Source organism: Austrofundulus limnaeus, unplaced genomic scaffold (assembly GCF_001266775.1).
Source record: "Austrofundulus limnaeus strain Quisiro unplaced genomic scaffold, Austrofundulus_limnaeus-1.0 Scaffold41, whole genome shotgun sequence".
NCBI lineage: Eukaryota > Metazoa > Chordata > Actinopteri > Cyprinodontiformes > Rivulidae > Austrofundulus > Austrofundulus limnaeus.
Genome location: NW_013952443.1, coordinates 101,906 through 114,833, shown reverse-complemented (window position 1 = coordinate 114,833; position 12,928 = coordinate 101,906). Strand labels below are relative to the sequence as shown.

Below are 12,928 nucleotides of genomic sequence, written 5' to 3'. Positions count from 1 at the left end.
CCCCCCCCCCCCCCCCCCCACACACACACACACAACGAGACAGCCCGCCCCTCTAAGAATTTCACGGCATGTAGTCATTTTTATTTAAATAAGGCCAGATCAAGTCAAGAGCTATGTTTTGTTTCCCTCCATATCCACCTCTCACCAAACTTGGGGGGGGGGGGACGACGACGGTGCAGAGCGAGGCTGAGTGCTGTGTGTGGTCCTCACAAAGATAAAAAGACATGTGTGTGCGCAATGAAAACTCTGCTTTTAATCACGTAGCACCGATACAACAGCTTTGCAAGCTACTTTTTCTTTCTTTAAAATAAAATGCAATAGGTGAAGCCACAGCACTGTTACCTTATCAATAGTTTAGAATCACCAACACAGACTCCGCCTCCGACCAGATTCCCGCGAGTCTGTTCATGTTCTATAAATAGCGCTGATCAGCAGCGCAGCTGTAGTGTTCCTCAACTTTGAAAAAAGTAACCAGAGTAGTTTGTAAACTCAAATCCAGACAGAATCAGCTGCTGTACAGGTCCTGCTGGACTCAAACATTGAGCTGAGCACACACACCGCAGGTCAGACAGACAGTCCCGTTCAGGAGCATTAACCCTTAAGGACCCAGATAATAATCGGTCTTTAAAATGTGGTAAATAAATTATTTTCAGTGACTGAGAGGAAGTTTTTTTGATAGTTGCATTTTTAACTGTTGTCCTTTATATCTACAAGAGATAAAGTTCTTCTAGAGTTCTAATAATTATTAGAAATTACATGATTTGAGGTTTTTACTGATAATATTTTATTCAAAACATGTTACAGAAGTCATAAGCAGCAGGTTTATTTTGAACAAACATTACAAACGTGTTCATTCCTACAAAACTGTCAAATATATTTACAAACAACACTAAACTGATTCAGATTAACATAAAATAATCATGTTTTATAATTAAATGTCTGTTTCCTGCTATAAAGAAAAATCCTCCTCCTGTCCTCCATGTTCCTAATCAGGGTCAGGGTGGAGCTGGAACCAGTCCTCGCTGCCTTTGGGTGAAGGCAGGGGACACCTGGACAGGTCTCCAGTCTCCATCAGGGACACAAAACAGACAATCAACCATCCACACTCTGTCACACCTGGAGTCACACAGAAGAGCTCCAGAAGGTTTCAAACTGAGAACTCTGGACTCAGATCATCTGCTGCACACAGTTCTGATCACTTACTATCAATAATAATTTGCTACGATAAATTATTTTTAATAATTATCATGAGGAGTCCTTAACTTTAGGATGTAGTTAGGCAATTATATATTCATGTATGTGTACAACAAGTAGCCCCTCCCCCCCCCCAAGACCAATTTCCTAGGGGAAACACTGGGACTGATACCATTGTTAATGCCGATAAATCGTACGTCCCTAATTTTTACGTCTCAGAGCCAGCCTATAAAGAAACGTTACGTTCGCCGCCTCCTTCTCCTTGTCCTTCCACGAGACTGCCCACTTTTCCGCAACACCTTGTACACATACATACACACCCACACCACACAGCCGCCGTTATTCGTTCTCCCGCAACATGCCCCCTACAACCATTGTATTGTGTGAGAGTACTGCAGATTTTTTAAATTAAAATTGACAGATTTCTGAAGTTCAATATACAGATAAATGTGTGAAGGGGAACAAGGATTCAACAAGATCACAACAGAAAAATCATCAGTTTTCTCATGATCTCCTACAGTTAACTCGGCTTGCCAGCTCAGCACCTCAAAAACACAGGACAGCTCCGTCGGGGGCGGGGCTTATTTCTTATTTTGGATGTTTTCAGTCAGGGTGCCTCATTGGATCTGAAGAACTGAGACCAGGACAGTTGGCGCTGTGGCTGGGATTATCTGGGATTATGACTCAGGTCCCAGCAGTTCTAAAAGAAACCATATTAAACAAATAAACAACTATAATTGGAGATGTGAGCTAATAATTTGTTTCTACACAGATGGAACACTGCAACAACCAGTCACTGACTTCATTACTTTCATCTGCTGAATGTTTAATATTTAGGTTAAAGTTCTTTCAAATGATTATTTATAACATTTGAATATGTTGTAAAAGAAAAATGAATATAATACTTTTGATTTTGGTGAAAATAAATAAAAGAAAAACCTTTCTTGTTTTGGCTGTGACAGGGCCCCTCTCATTTAGTAGCATGAGTACAACAGTCATTTCAGTACCATTCCTCTGGAGTCCACTTATTTCAGGGCACTAGACAAATGCTTACCTGCCTGCCGTAACATAATGGTTCTGATTGCAGGCCGCCCTCAGAGTGTGGAAGAATGAACACTCAATTTGGCAGAAAATATGGGACATCCTGGCTAATACGGGACAAGTGGCAACCTTAGTCTCAGTCCTTTATACTGTATGTTGACCCAACACTGGGTCATTGAGTTTAGGAACAATTTTATGCCTGAAAGATTCATTGGTCCAACTTAAGAGGCCTAAAAGCAACTACACTTTTCCATAGAAATCATCAGGTGCAAAGACAAGACTAAAAAAAATTGGTGACAAAACAGCCGACGATCAGAGAAAAACTGGAAAACTAGAGTTGTCGATAGTTGAAAACTTCACGGGGGGTTTCTAGATAGACAGTATTTTCTGTAATGTTTAAAAGGCTTTCCACTTTTTGAGAAAAAAATCAATACAGATTCTTATTTTATTATTTATCCATTTTCAATCAAATCACTTTGTACCAGGAATGTCTTACAGATTATCTTTTGTAGTTTGAAAACGTCCCAATCGGCAGGAGGAGGGAGATTCCAACTCTCTGAGCTCTTCCATGTGTTGAAGTCTGTCAGTTTAAATGTGATGCACAAGTGGAAAAATGTAGCAAAACGAACCCTGCAGTGTGCACTTTATGAACTTTTTCCACACTGCTCCAATAGAAGACTTGATGATGAAGCAATGTCTGAACTGAGCAGCAGTTCAAAACTATTTATTTCCCTTTTACGTCTCACGCAGTGAAAACATCAAGAAAACATTTGAAATCACGTGGTATAAAACTCTTTTTTTCAACAAGAAGTATTGAACGGGTTTATGTCATTTTCCATCACAATCTGCCAACCTCTGAATATACGTATATATTTTTTCTGGTCCTTTGACTTCTTCTAGTAAACCGAATTTTTTCGCTGCAAACGGAGATCTCAAGGAAAAGACGGTTGATTTATTGATGAATTCCATAACGGGCTGAGAACAGATTGAGGAAATATGCCACCAGTGCTGCTTCATCAGCCTCGATAAATATTTAGCAGGGACGAAAACACGGGAAGTGGGAGAGTACGTACACTGCTGTGGCTCCATCACACCTGCTTGTGCCAGCCCTCTTCTTCTGTTTAATCTCTGACATAATGAACTGTATTTTCGTCCACTGGCTGCTGAATATTTAGTTTACTTCATCTCTGACTCTCTGTTCTATAGTTATATCTCCCCATCCTCCCTTTTCCCTCTCACAATAATAACTGGATAACCCAGACTGGCCTAAAAAAAGGAAATGATTGTTCTGGGTTACAATGCGATACAATAAGGCAGGCAGACAAACCCGCCCCCCCCCCNCCCCCCCCCCTCGATGCCACGTCAAGGGAAATGGCTTTAAACGGTTTCAGAGGGGTTTAAAGCAGATTAGATGGGCCACAGTCAGAAATGTGGAAAGTGCAGATGCTTTTTTTTTTTTTTTTTGCCTCAACAGACAAGTGAAAGGCTGAAAACTCAGCTTGCGAATGTGAGCAATTTAAAATGTGTGTTGATGCCAGAGGACAGCTCTCATCCCTGAAGTGTTCTGGTGCTTCTGCGAGCGTGCGGTTTTACTTACATTCTCTTTTGGGTCCAATCTGGGCTCCGGTCTCGCTGCGTAGCTGCTGTGGCGTCAGAGGCTACATCCCAAGGGATCCCTTCCCAGACTCTGACTCATACCGCCACTGCTACATGAAGCTACTGCATTAACAGTAAAATACTTATTCTTTCTGCAGGATGGAAGTAGCTCTTCATTTTTCACCAGCGAAAAAAAAAAAAAAAAAAAAAGCTCAAGTCAGTATAAACGATCAAATCTGTCCTGAGCTCGAGACAGTCTCGGTAATTTGTGTGTGGGCAAAACTCCATTTCTGTGCTGAAGCTAGTTTTCATTTTACTTTAAAATGGCATGTAATCACACAGTGTGTTTCTAATTTTAGCCTCTGGGCCTGCTAGTGTAATCATGACTTGGAATAAGTTAAAATGGTTTGCGTGGGTGTTTGGACACTGGGTGAAGTCAGTGAAAGTGCGCTTGGCGTGTGCTGAGGTTGGGTGCTCTTTGGTTTTATATTTGCATCTTAATTTACACTTTCTGAAGAGTACAGAAGGATTTTCTACAAAGCACAGAATTTCATTTCATTGTTTATGTTTTAGAAACTGAGACTGCAGGAGGTTACGGCCTCTTTTGTGTGGGTTTCCAGCACCATCAGATCTGTAGCAGAGGCGATTGCTCTAAGACTGCAAGGGAAGCTCAGCTTCCCCTAAAATGTAAAAAAAATAAGTGATCAAATATACACTGTTGTGTGTTCATGTCATTGACTAAATATGCACTATAACATGCTCAACTTTTGTTCAGAATCAGCTTATCACTGATAACGACGCAGCTTTCCTCTCGCTCGTTCCCTCAGCTTCACAGTGTTTAAACAGTCGGACGCTGAGCGTCCACAGACTTCAATGGTGATGCTAAAAAAATGCAGCGAAACGAGACGAGTCATTGGATAAATGCTGGGCTTTGTCCCGCCCCCGGACGCTCAGCGTCTCTGGGGGTCTATGAGACAGTGGGCGGGTTCGGACGCTCAGATTCTGCATGATGATTGGATGATCTGTCTGAGCCTGAATCCCTTTTTGATTGACAGCGAAATGAGCGAATCAGAGATGGTGCAAACATTCAGTGGGAGCAGTTTTTAGTTTTGTTTCTGTTCTGAGCTGAACCGGAGGCTTTCCTAATCATCGTAGCGGCATTTTCTTTGTTAAAAACAACTAGCAACAAATCAAGTTTTTATTTCTGGTGGGTTTTATTGTATCTGCTTGTGTTTGGAGACAGACTTCTATCATTCTTTCTGACGTCTATCACAGTTTCTGTCCGGCGGGTGCTGCTGAGCCCCTCCGCTGTCACAAAGCACTCAAAGGTGGACACATTTCACACTAGCCTCGCGCCAGTCCTAGCTAGCGAGTTAGCCAAGTAGCAAGCTGCACATAATGGCAGACAGTTTGAATGTTGTGGACCGGATTTTGGCAAAGCCATTTGATACAGTCTTGTTTACAAAGAAAAACGTAGAGTTAAACAGCAGGACTGATCAATTCCTCAGATTAATTTGGTGCAAAAGGTGGGGAAAAGTAAGAAAAAAAAACATTTTTATTGATCCCACAGTGGGGAAATAACAAGTCTTTTCAGCTGTCCTGGTATAACAGAGCTGGCTGCTGTAAAAGACTAGAATAATCTGGAAAATGATAATAAAAGCATTGGATCAATTAATTCCTTTAAAAAATCATCAAAGCAAAATTGTCAAAGAAATATGAAATTGTTTAATTTGTATTTGTGAGTCACTGTTTGAGGAGTTGAATTTTTAGTTTTGTTTTATTATTTGGTTTATTGTTTGAAATTATTTTTTTTGTGAATAGGAGCAAATATCAAGATCTTTTTCTTTTGCTGCTGCCTTTCATTTTATTTTATTTGTATTGTTTTGTTGTATGTAATGTTTTTTTTTTTAATGAAATGAATAAACACTATAAACAAAAAAAAAGATCTGTTACAGGGTCACAGATCGTTTTCTTGAAAAGGAACGGAGGGTAGAATTTACAGTATAACCCACACATTTTATAATGTAGGCCGAAACTGAGCTTCCTCTTGTTGAAAGACCAGCAGCTGCCACTGATCTGTAGAAACACAGAACGTTTGTGGAGCTAAAATTAGCAGAGTAAGAAGGAAATTGTGTGGGAAACAGACAGTCGGTGCTCATGGAAAGTTCAGTAGTCAGTTAACCGCTCACTTTTACTCAGTACTTTTACTTTTAATACTAAAGTAGATTTTGTGTCAGAAATTTACTTTTGATACTTAAGTACAAAAAATATCAGATACTTTAATACTTTTACTCAAGTAATATTCTTAGAAAAAACTTTAACTTTTATCAAAGTATTTTTTTGAAAAGATACTTGTACTTTTACTCAAGTATGACTTTGAGGTACTTTATATGACTTTGAGGTACTTTATACAGCACTGGTAGGACAGGACAGCTTTACTTCACACGCCCTTTTTCTTAGTCTCTTCCCATCACTCTGGAGCGGGGTAAATCTAATCTCATCACACCACACGGGTGGAGCCAGGGGGTGGCCATGGCTAACATAAAAAAAACATTGGCCACCACAACCGTCACTTTGCCATCAACATGTTTCCCTTCAACTGCACTGCTCAAATAGATATTTCACATGATGTAATTCTATGGTAGTCCCTGTCTGTGAAAGAAAATAAGAGAAGGACCAAGAAACATGATTAGATATTCAGCAAATTACCATGTGGGAAATATATAGTAATTTCCTGGAGCACCCCTGTATGACCAGTGGTCCCAGTCTGGTCATCCTTATAAAAAAAATGTCTGGCTCCGCCATTGAGACCACACATCCTTCTTCCATTGCTCCAGACTCCAGTTTTTATGCTCCCTAGGAACTGAAGCTGTATTTCAGATTAGCCTCACTGAAAAATGGTTTTCTTAGTTTAGTCCCAATCATTTCACTTCCCTTCACATTGTGTGTGGAAATTTCTACGACTTGATTTCACCAAACATTTCAAGATTTTTTTTCTGACTGCCTTCCATCCTCGAAGATGATGTTTCCCCAGTGTTCTTTCAGTTTTTAACAAAACATTGGACAATTCTTAACCTGATTTTAGTAGTGTCAGAAATTTTCTTGCATGTATTCTCTGTAGGGCTGCAACGATTAATCGATTAATTGACGACTAATCGATTATTAAAATAATCGATGACTAATTTAATAATCGATTAATCGTTTTCTTCTTTTTTTTTGTTCTTTATTTTTCTCTCCAAACTGCTTTGACACCTTCCACTGCCACATCTGCCTTTCTGTCCTTGACACACATGCACAGTAGTGGTAACTGGGGTAGGCCGTGGATGTCACAAGACATTATACAGACAGGCTCTGGTATCATGGCTACCCAGCAACGGAGCTCAGAATGTGGGATCATTTTAAGAAAATGAAAGAGAAACCTGTGCAATATCTGCAGAGCAGAACTTGCCTTCCACAGCAATTATTTTTAGTTAGCATATAGCTAAAATCTAACAGAGGTTATATAATTAATAGCAGCTGCATTCTGGCACGATAAGCTCTATGTTTTATATTCAATTAACGTATGATCTGATTAGTCGACTAATCGGAAAAAATAATCTGTGATTAATTGATTACAAAAATAATCGTTTGTCGCAGCCCTAGGGTCAAACAATGTTTTAGTCAAACAGAACCAACAAGAATGAAACAAAAAGTAAAGAATTAGAGAAAAAAATAAATGTTAAATGTAAATAAATTCTAATTATAATAAATTAATAATAGTTTTACATCTAAATATCGTATTTTATTATTTTAACCTATTAAATTTCTGTTATGTTTCATGTAGGAGAAAAACACATTTTTTTCAGTCAGTATTTAATACAGCTGGCAAAATAAATTGTTAAAATATGCATTATGTGCTTCTGTTTTTTAATTCAGGAGGTTATTAAAAAATCCAGTTCATGGGAAGACCCTCTTGATTCAAGAGAAAACTCAGTTTTTTTTAAAAAAATGGCTGCTTATTAATTAATTGTTAATCAATCTATAAGATAAATCAACTTCAGATTAATTCATTGTCAACAACTTGCATCCTTAAGGAGTTAACTTAATTCATATCTACTCATATTCATGTAATTAAGCGTTTTAATGATTTGGCCGATTAATCGATTAATCGAAAAAATAATCAACAGATTTATCGATTATTAAAATAATCGTTACTTGCAGCCCTAATTCTCTGATGCAAATAACCTGTTTCAAAGGGGTCCAATTAACATCTTTTCCACAACCACAAAGTGTCATTGCCAGCTGAAACATATTCAGCCATGCAGTAATTATTCAATGGGAGGCTCTTCCCTTTTTGCCTAGTTAAATCCAGGTGCTGACCCTTTCTCCTCCATGTTGTGAAGATGTGTGTTTTTGTTGTTCTATGTTCTACCTCCCTCTTGTGTTCTCTCATGGTCATTATGCCTTCATCTCCTCTGCTGTTCACCTGTTTCCCCTTCTCAGTCATCACGCACCTGTCATTTGTTATTTAATTAGTTCCCCTCAGCTGTTGTTCATTTTCTCTCCTCCTCTGCCTGTATAAATACTCTTCTCTTCGGTTCATTCCTCGCTGGTTCGTTAAATGCATTTATTCTTCTATCTTGTTGTCCTCCATGCCCCTCTGTGTTTTAGTTATATTTTAGCTGCCCTGACATCTCTTTTGTTTTGCTATTTAATAAATCCTTTTTTCTTAAAAACTTCATCCTCCGTCCGGACTTGGGTTCATTCCTTCGCTAAAACATGACAGAATGAATCAGCCAGAAAAATAACTCACCGGGAGGAAAAGTTTTTTGGACCTCAGTAAAAGAGAAAGAAAAACGGTTTCCAGCTGTGCCAGGAGACGAAGATGGAGGGGCCAGGAGCCTGATAAGGAGATCCTTCCATCACCACTCCTAGTAGAGGAGGAAGAGAGAATGGCCAGAGAATCGCCTTGTCTCAACCTGAACCAAGCTGGTTTTTCTACTCACACCCACTTTAGTCCCTCTCCTTGCTGCACACCTGTCATCCACGGTCCTGCTCGTCTCATCCCCACACCGGCTCTGGAATCATCTGACCTCAACTTGGAACAGCTTGCCAACACCCATCTTTCCCCGTCTGAACTGTCCCAGTTGAATGCCCAGTTAACCAAGTAACTTTTCTCCGCTGCCAATAACACCAATTCCAGATACAGGTTCACTACTTACACCATCAAGAAAATCTCCTCACCTCACACCATGGACTATTTCATATTTCTGAATACAAGATTCTCTTCAAAGAAATAAAACAGATGAAAACAGACGTACTCACCACCTCTGACACATCTCCTGCACCTTCCCGCTGTGAACCCTCTGAACCGACAGAATCCAGCTCCAGCGAGTCCTCTGGCACCAGCTCCGCCAAGCAATCTGGTTCCTGCTTCGCAAAGTCCTCTGGGTCCAGCTCCGTCGAGCCACCAGGTCCCCACTCCGTCGAGCCACCAGGTCCCCACTCCGTCGAGCCACCAGGTCCCCGCTCCGTCGAGCCACCAGGTCCCCGCTCCGACGGGTCACCTGGTCACTCCACCTCCTGTGCTCCCAGCACCTCTGAGAGGATCAATGCCTCCACCTCCATCTGTGCTCCCCAGAGGGTCAACGCCTCCACAGCCTCCTACGCTCCGGCGAAAGTCAATGCCACTACTTCCTGTGTGGAGGGTCTTAGGAGGGAGGAAGTGGTGGTCACCACCCTAGCTGCTGTGGCAGTGTTTTTGACTGCAGCTCTGGTGGAGCTGTTGTTCACACCTGCTGCAGTTCCAGAATCCTCAGAGCCGGAGCGAACACCAGAGCTCACGGAGCCAGAGCCAGCACCTGAGCCTACAAAGCCCCCAGGTCAGATTGTGAAGTCCCTGGGTCTGCTTGAGACTCTTAAGGTCTCCACACTGGTTTCTGCTCCTGAGTCCACTCAGGTCTCTGCTACAGCTGAGACCTCGCCGCCTGCAGCTGAGATCCAAGTTGTCTGCAGCTGTGGTCTCCAAGTCATCTGCACCTGAGGTCTCCATCCGACCTGAGCTCTCTTCGCCAGCTGCAGTTACAAAGTCTCCTGAGCCAGCACCTCCAGAGTCTCCTCTGCCGGCTCCTCTAGAGTTTCCTGAGCCCTATCCTTGTCGTGGCCAGGCTCCAGGCTGCCTACCAGAGCTCCGCCTCCGATGCAGTCGGACCCACGGTCGCCCACCAGAGCTCCGCCTCCGCTGTGGTCGAGTCCACGGTCGCCCACCAGAACCTCTTCCTCATCTGTGCTGGGTTTCTGGGCCCCCACCTGAACTTTCTGCACTCCTTCAGATGTGCCTGGGGCCATCTAGTGACTTTTTGTTGTTGTTGTTATTTTCTCAGGGGTTCCCTGTCAGCTTGTGGTTTCGTTTTCTGTGTCTTTTTGTTTTTGTGTTCCTTCGTTGTTTTTTATCTTGTGCCCTCCGTCCTGTCTTTGTGTCACGTACTCCCCACCTCCCACCCATGTTTTTTCCATTAATCGTCAAGTGACGATCTGTTGAGGGGTGGGGGGTTGCACTGTGAGGATGTGTGTTTTTGTTGTTCTATGTTCTACCTCCCTCTTGTGTTCTCTCATGGTTATTACAAATTCATCTCTGCTGTTCAAATGCATTTCCATCCATCCATTTTCTGTACACGCTTCTTCCTTTTCAGGGTTGCGTGGGTCACTGGTGCCCATATCCAGCAGTCACAGTGCAAGGGGCAGGGTACACCCTGGACAGGTCGCAAGTCCATCACAGGGCCACACATAGAGACAAACGAGACAAACAACCATTCACTCTCTCACTCACACCTAGGGACAATTTAGAGTTATCAATTAACCTAACAGTCATGTTTTTGGTCTGTGGGAGGAAGCCGGAGTGCCCGGAGAGAACCCACGCATGCACGGAGAGAACATGCAAACTCTACCCAGAAAGGTCCCCGGACCGGGATTTGAACCGGTGACCTTCTTGCTGAGAGGCATCAGCTCTACCAACTGAGCCACCGTGCCGCCCCAAATGTGTTTCCCTTCTCAGTCATCACACACCTGTCAGTTGTTCCCCTCAGCTGTTGTTCATTTTCTCTCTTCCTCTGTCTGTATAAATACTCTTCTCTTTGGTTCATTCCTCGCTGGTTCATTATATGCATTTATCCCTCTGTCTTGTTGTCCTCCATGTCCCTCTGTGTTTTAGTTTTATTTTAGCTGCCCTGCCATCTCTTTTGTTATTTAATAAACCATTTTTTTCTTAAAAACTTCATCCTCCATCCAGACCTGGGTTCATTCTTTTACTAAAACATGACACATATGGGATTTTCTTCAGGTACTCCTGTGTCTTTCCGCAGAACAAAAACAAGCATGTCTGATTGCCTTCAGGCCTCTTACAAAACAGACCTGTGATTTCAATGGGATTTGCCCGGTTAAATAAAGGTTAATACATTATTCCATGTGGTTTTCTGTGTCAGTGAAAAGCACTTTGTCACTTACAACAAGGTGAGATTTCACACAAAAAAACCCTGCCAAAGCTGTAAAATTTCAAATGTCACGTCCTGACTTTTAATTCAAAGTGTTCCCTTCAAAATTAAGTCATTTTAGGGTCACAATCAGCTCTGTATAGAAAGAGATTTAGAGAATGTAGTCAATATTTGCTGCATTCGGTCAGTAGTTGTGTTGATTTGGAGTCACACTGGTTTCTGACACACATGTGCATAAAAAAAGAAAAAACTGGGTTCAATTGAAGTCAATGAAGCAATTTTAGCGCACAGCATGTCAGATACATCTGAGGAAGGTTAAAAAAATTATTAAAATTTATCTTTGCCTTGCCTTGTCTTTGTAGTTTGAGTAGCATAATTGTGAAGCAGGTACTTACCCTATGAGGGCTTAGTAAATGTTACATTTAATTCAGTGAACTTTGCAGAATCACCACATTAAGACTGAGCGAGAGCCAATTCGGTGTCATACAGTTAAAGGGCGATGTTTATAAAAAGAATTATTCTGGTATTCCTGATTTCATCAAATTGTTCTCTAAAAATTTTTGTTAGACCAAATGATATGGATAGAAATACATTTGAATTTATATGAATTTATGGAGTGGTTTTGTCCTGACCGAAAAAAAACCCAAAACAAATAAATAATGAAACAGATTTAAGATCTGCCTAATGCTTCATGTTAGAGATTTCTAGATTCGACCAGGTATGCACTGATGGTATAATAAACTTAGATAAATACAACAAAATATCTTAATGGTAATATGTTAATGCATGGGCACAAGGTAAAGTGTGGCCACGAGATAACATTTGACCATGAGATAATTAATTTGTAGCCACAAGATAATTAATATTTGGCCACAAGATAATTAATATGTGGCCACAAGATTACATTTGGCCATGAGATAGTTAATGTGTGGTCACAAGATAATACGTTTGACCATGAGATAATTAATACATGGGCATGAGATAATTAATGCATGCCCACAATATAATAACGTTTGGTCACGAGATAGTTAATGCATTTGCACAAGATATCTTTGGACCATGAGATAATTATGCATGGCCACAAAATAGTTAATGCATGGGCACAATATACATACTGTGTGGGCATGAGATATATAATGCATGGGCACAAGATAATGTGTGACTGAGATATAATGTGTGGTCACAATATATCTTTTAGCAGCTGAAGTGTCTATTCTTACTCCATGCCTAACTGTATGTGACTGAAATATGTAATTGTAATTCATTCCTGTATTAAAATAAAATTAATTCAAACTTGTCAATGTTAACAATCAACAGTCTTTGCATTGAAATGACTGCATTCATTATCTTGTGACCACGTGTTATTATCTTGTGGCCACAAGACGGTGCTTATGCACACACAATTTATTTTTAAATATAGTATAATCCCTGTGCTGGGTGGAAAAACTTGACACATTTTTAAAAGAAATGACTCGCTAAGACAGATATCCTTTGTTATTTTGTTAAAAAGTAGACATGACAAAGAGCAGCGTTGGGTGAGCTTTTTGGCCTTACGGTAAAGTGTGTGTGTGTGTGTGTGTGTGTGTGTGTGTGTGTGTGTGTGTGTGTGTGTGTGTGTGTGTGTGTGT

General features: G+C 41.0%; 1 protein-coding gene across 5 annotated transcripts in view; it reads left to right on the top strand.

Moving 5' to 3' along the window:
• adcy2b (adenylate cyclase 2b (brain)) overlaps positions 1-12,928 on the top strand; it is a 98,493-nt gene that overhangs the window by 11,984 nt on the left and 73,581 nt on the right. The gene's annotated exons all lie outside the window — the stretch shown is intronic.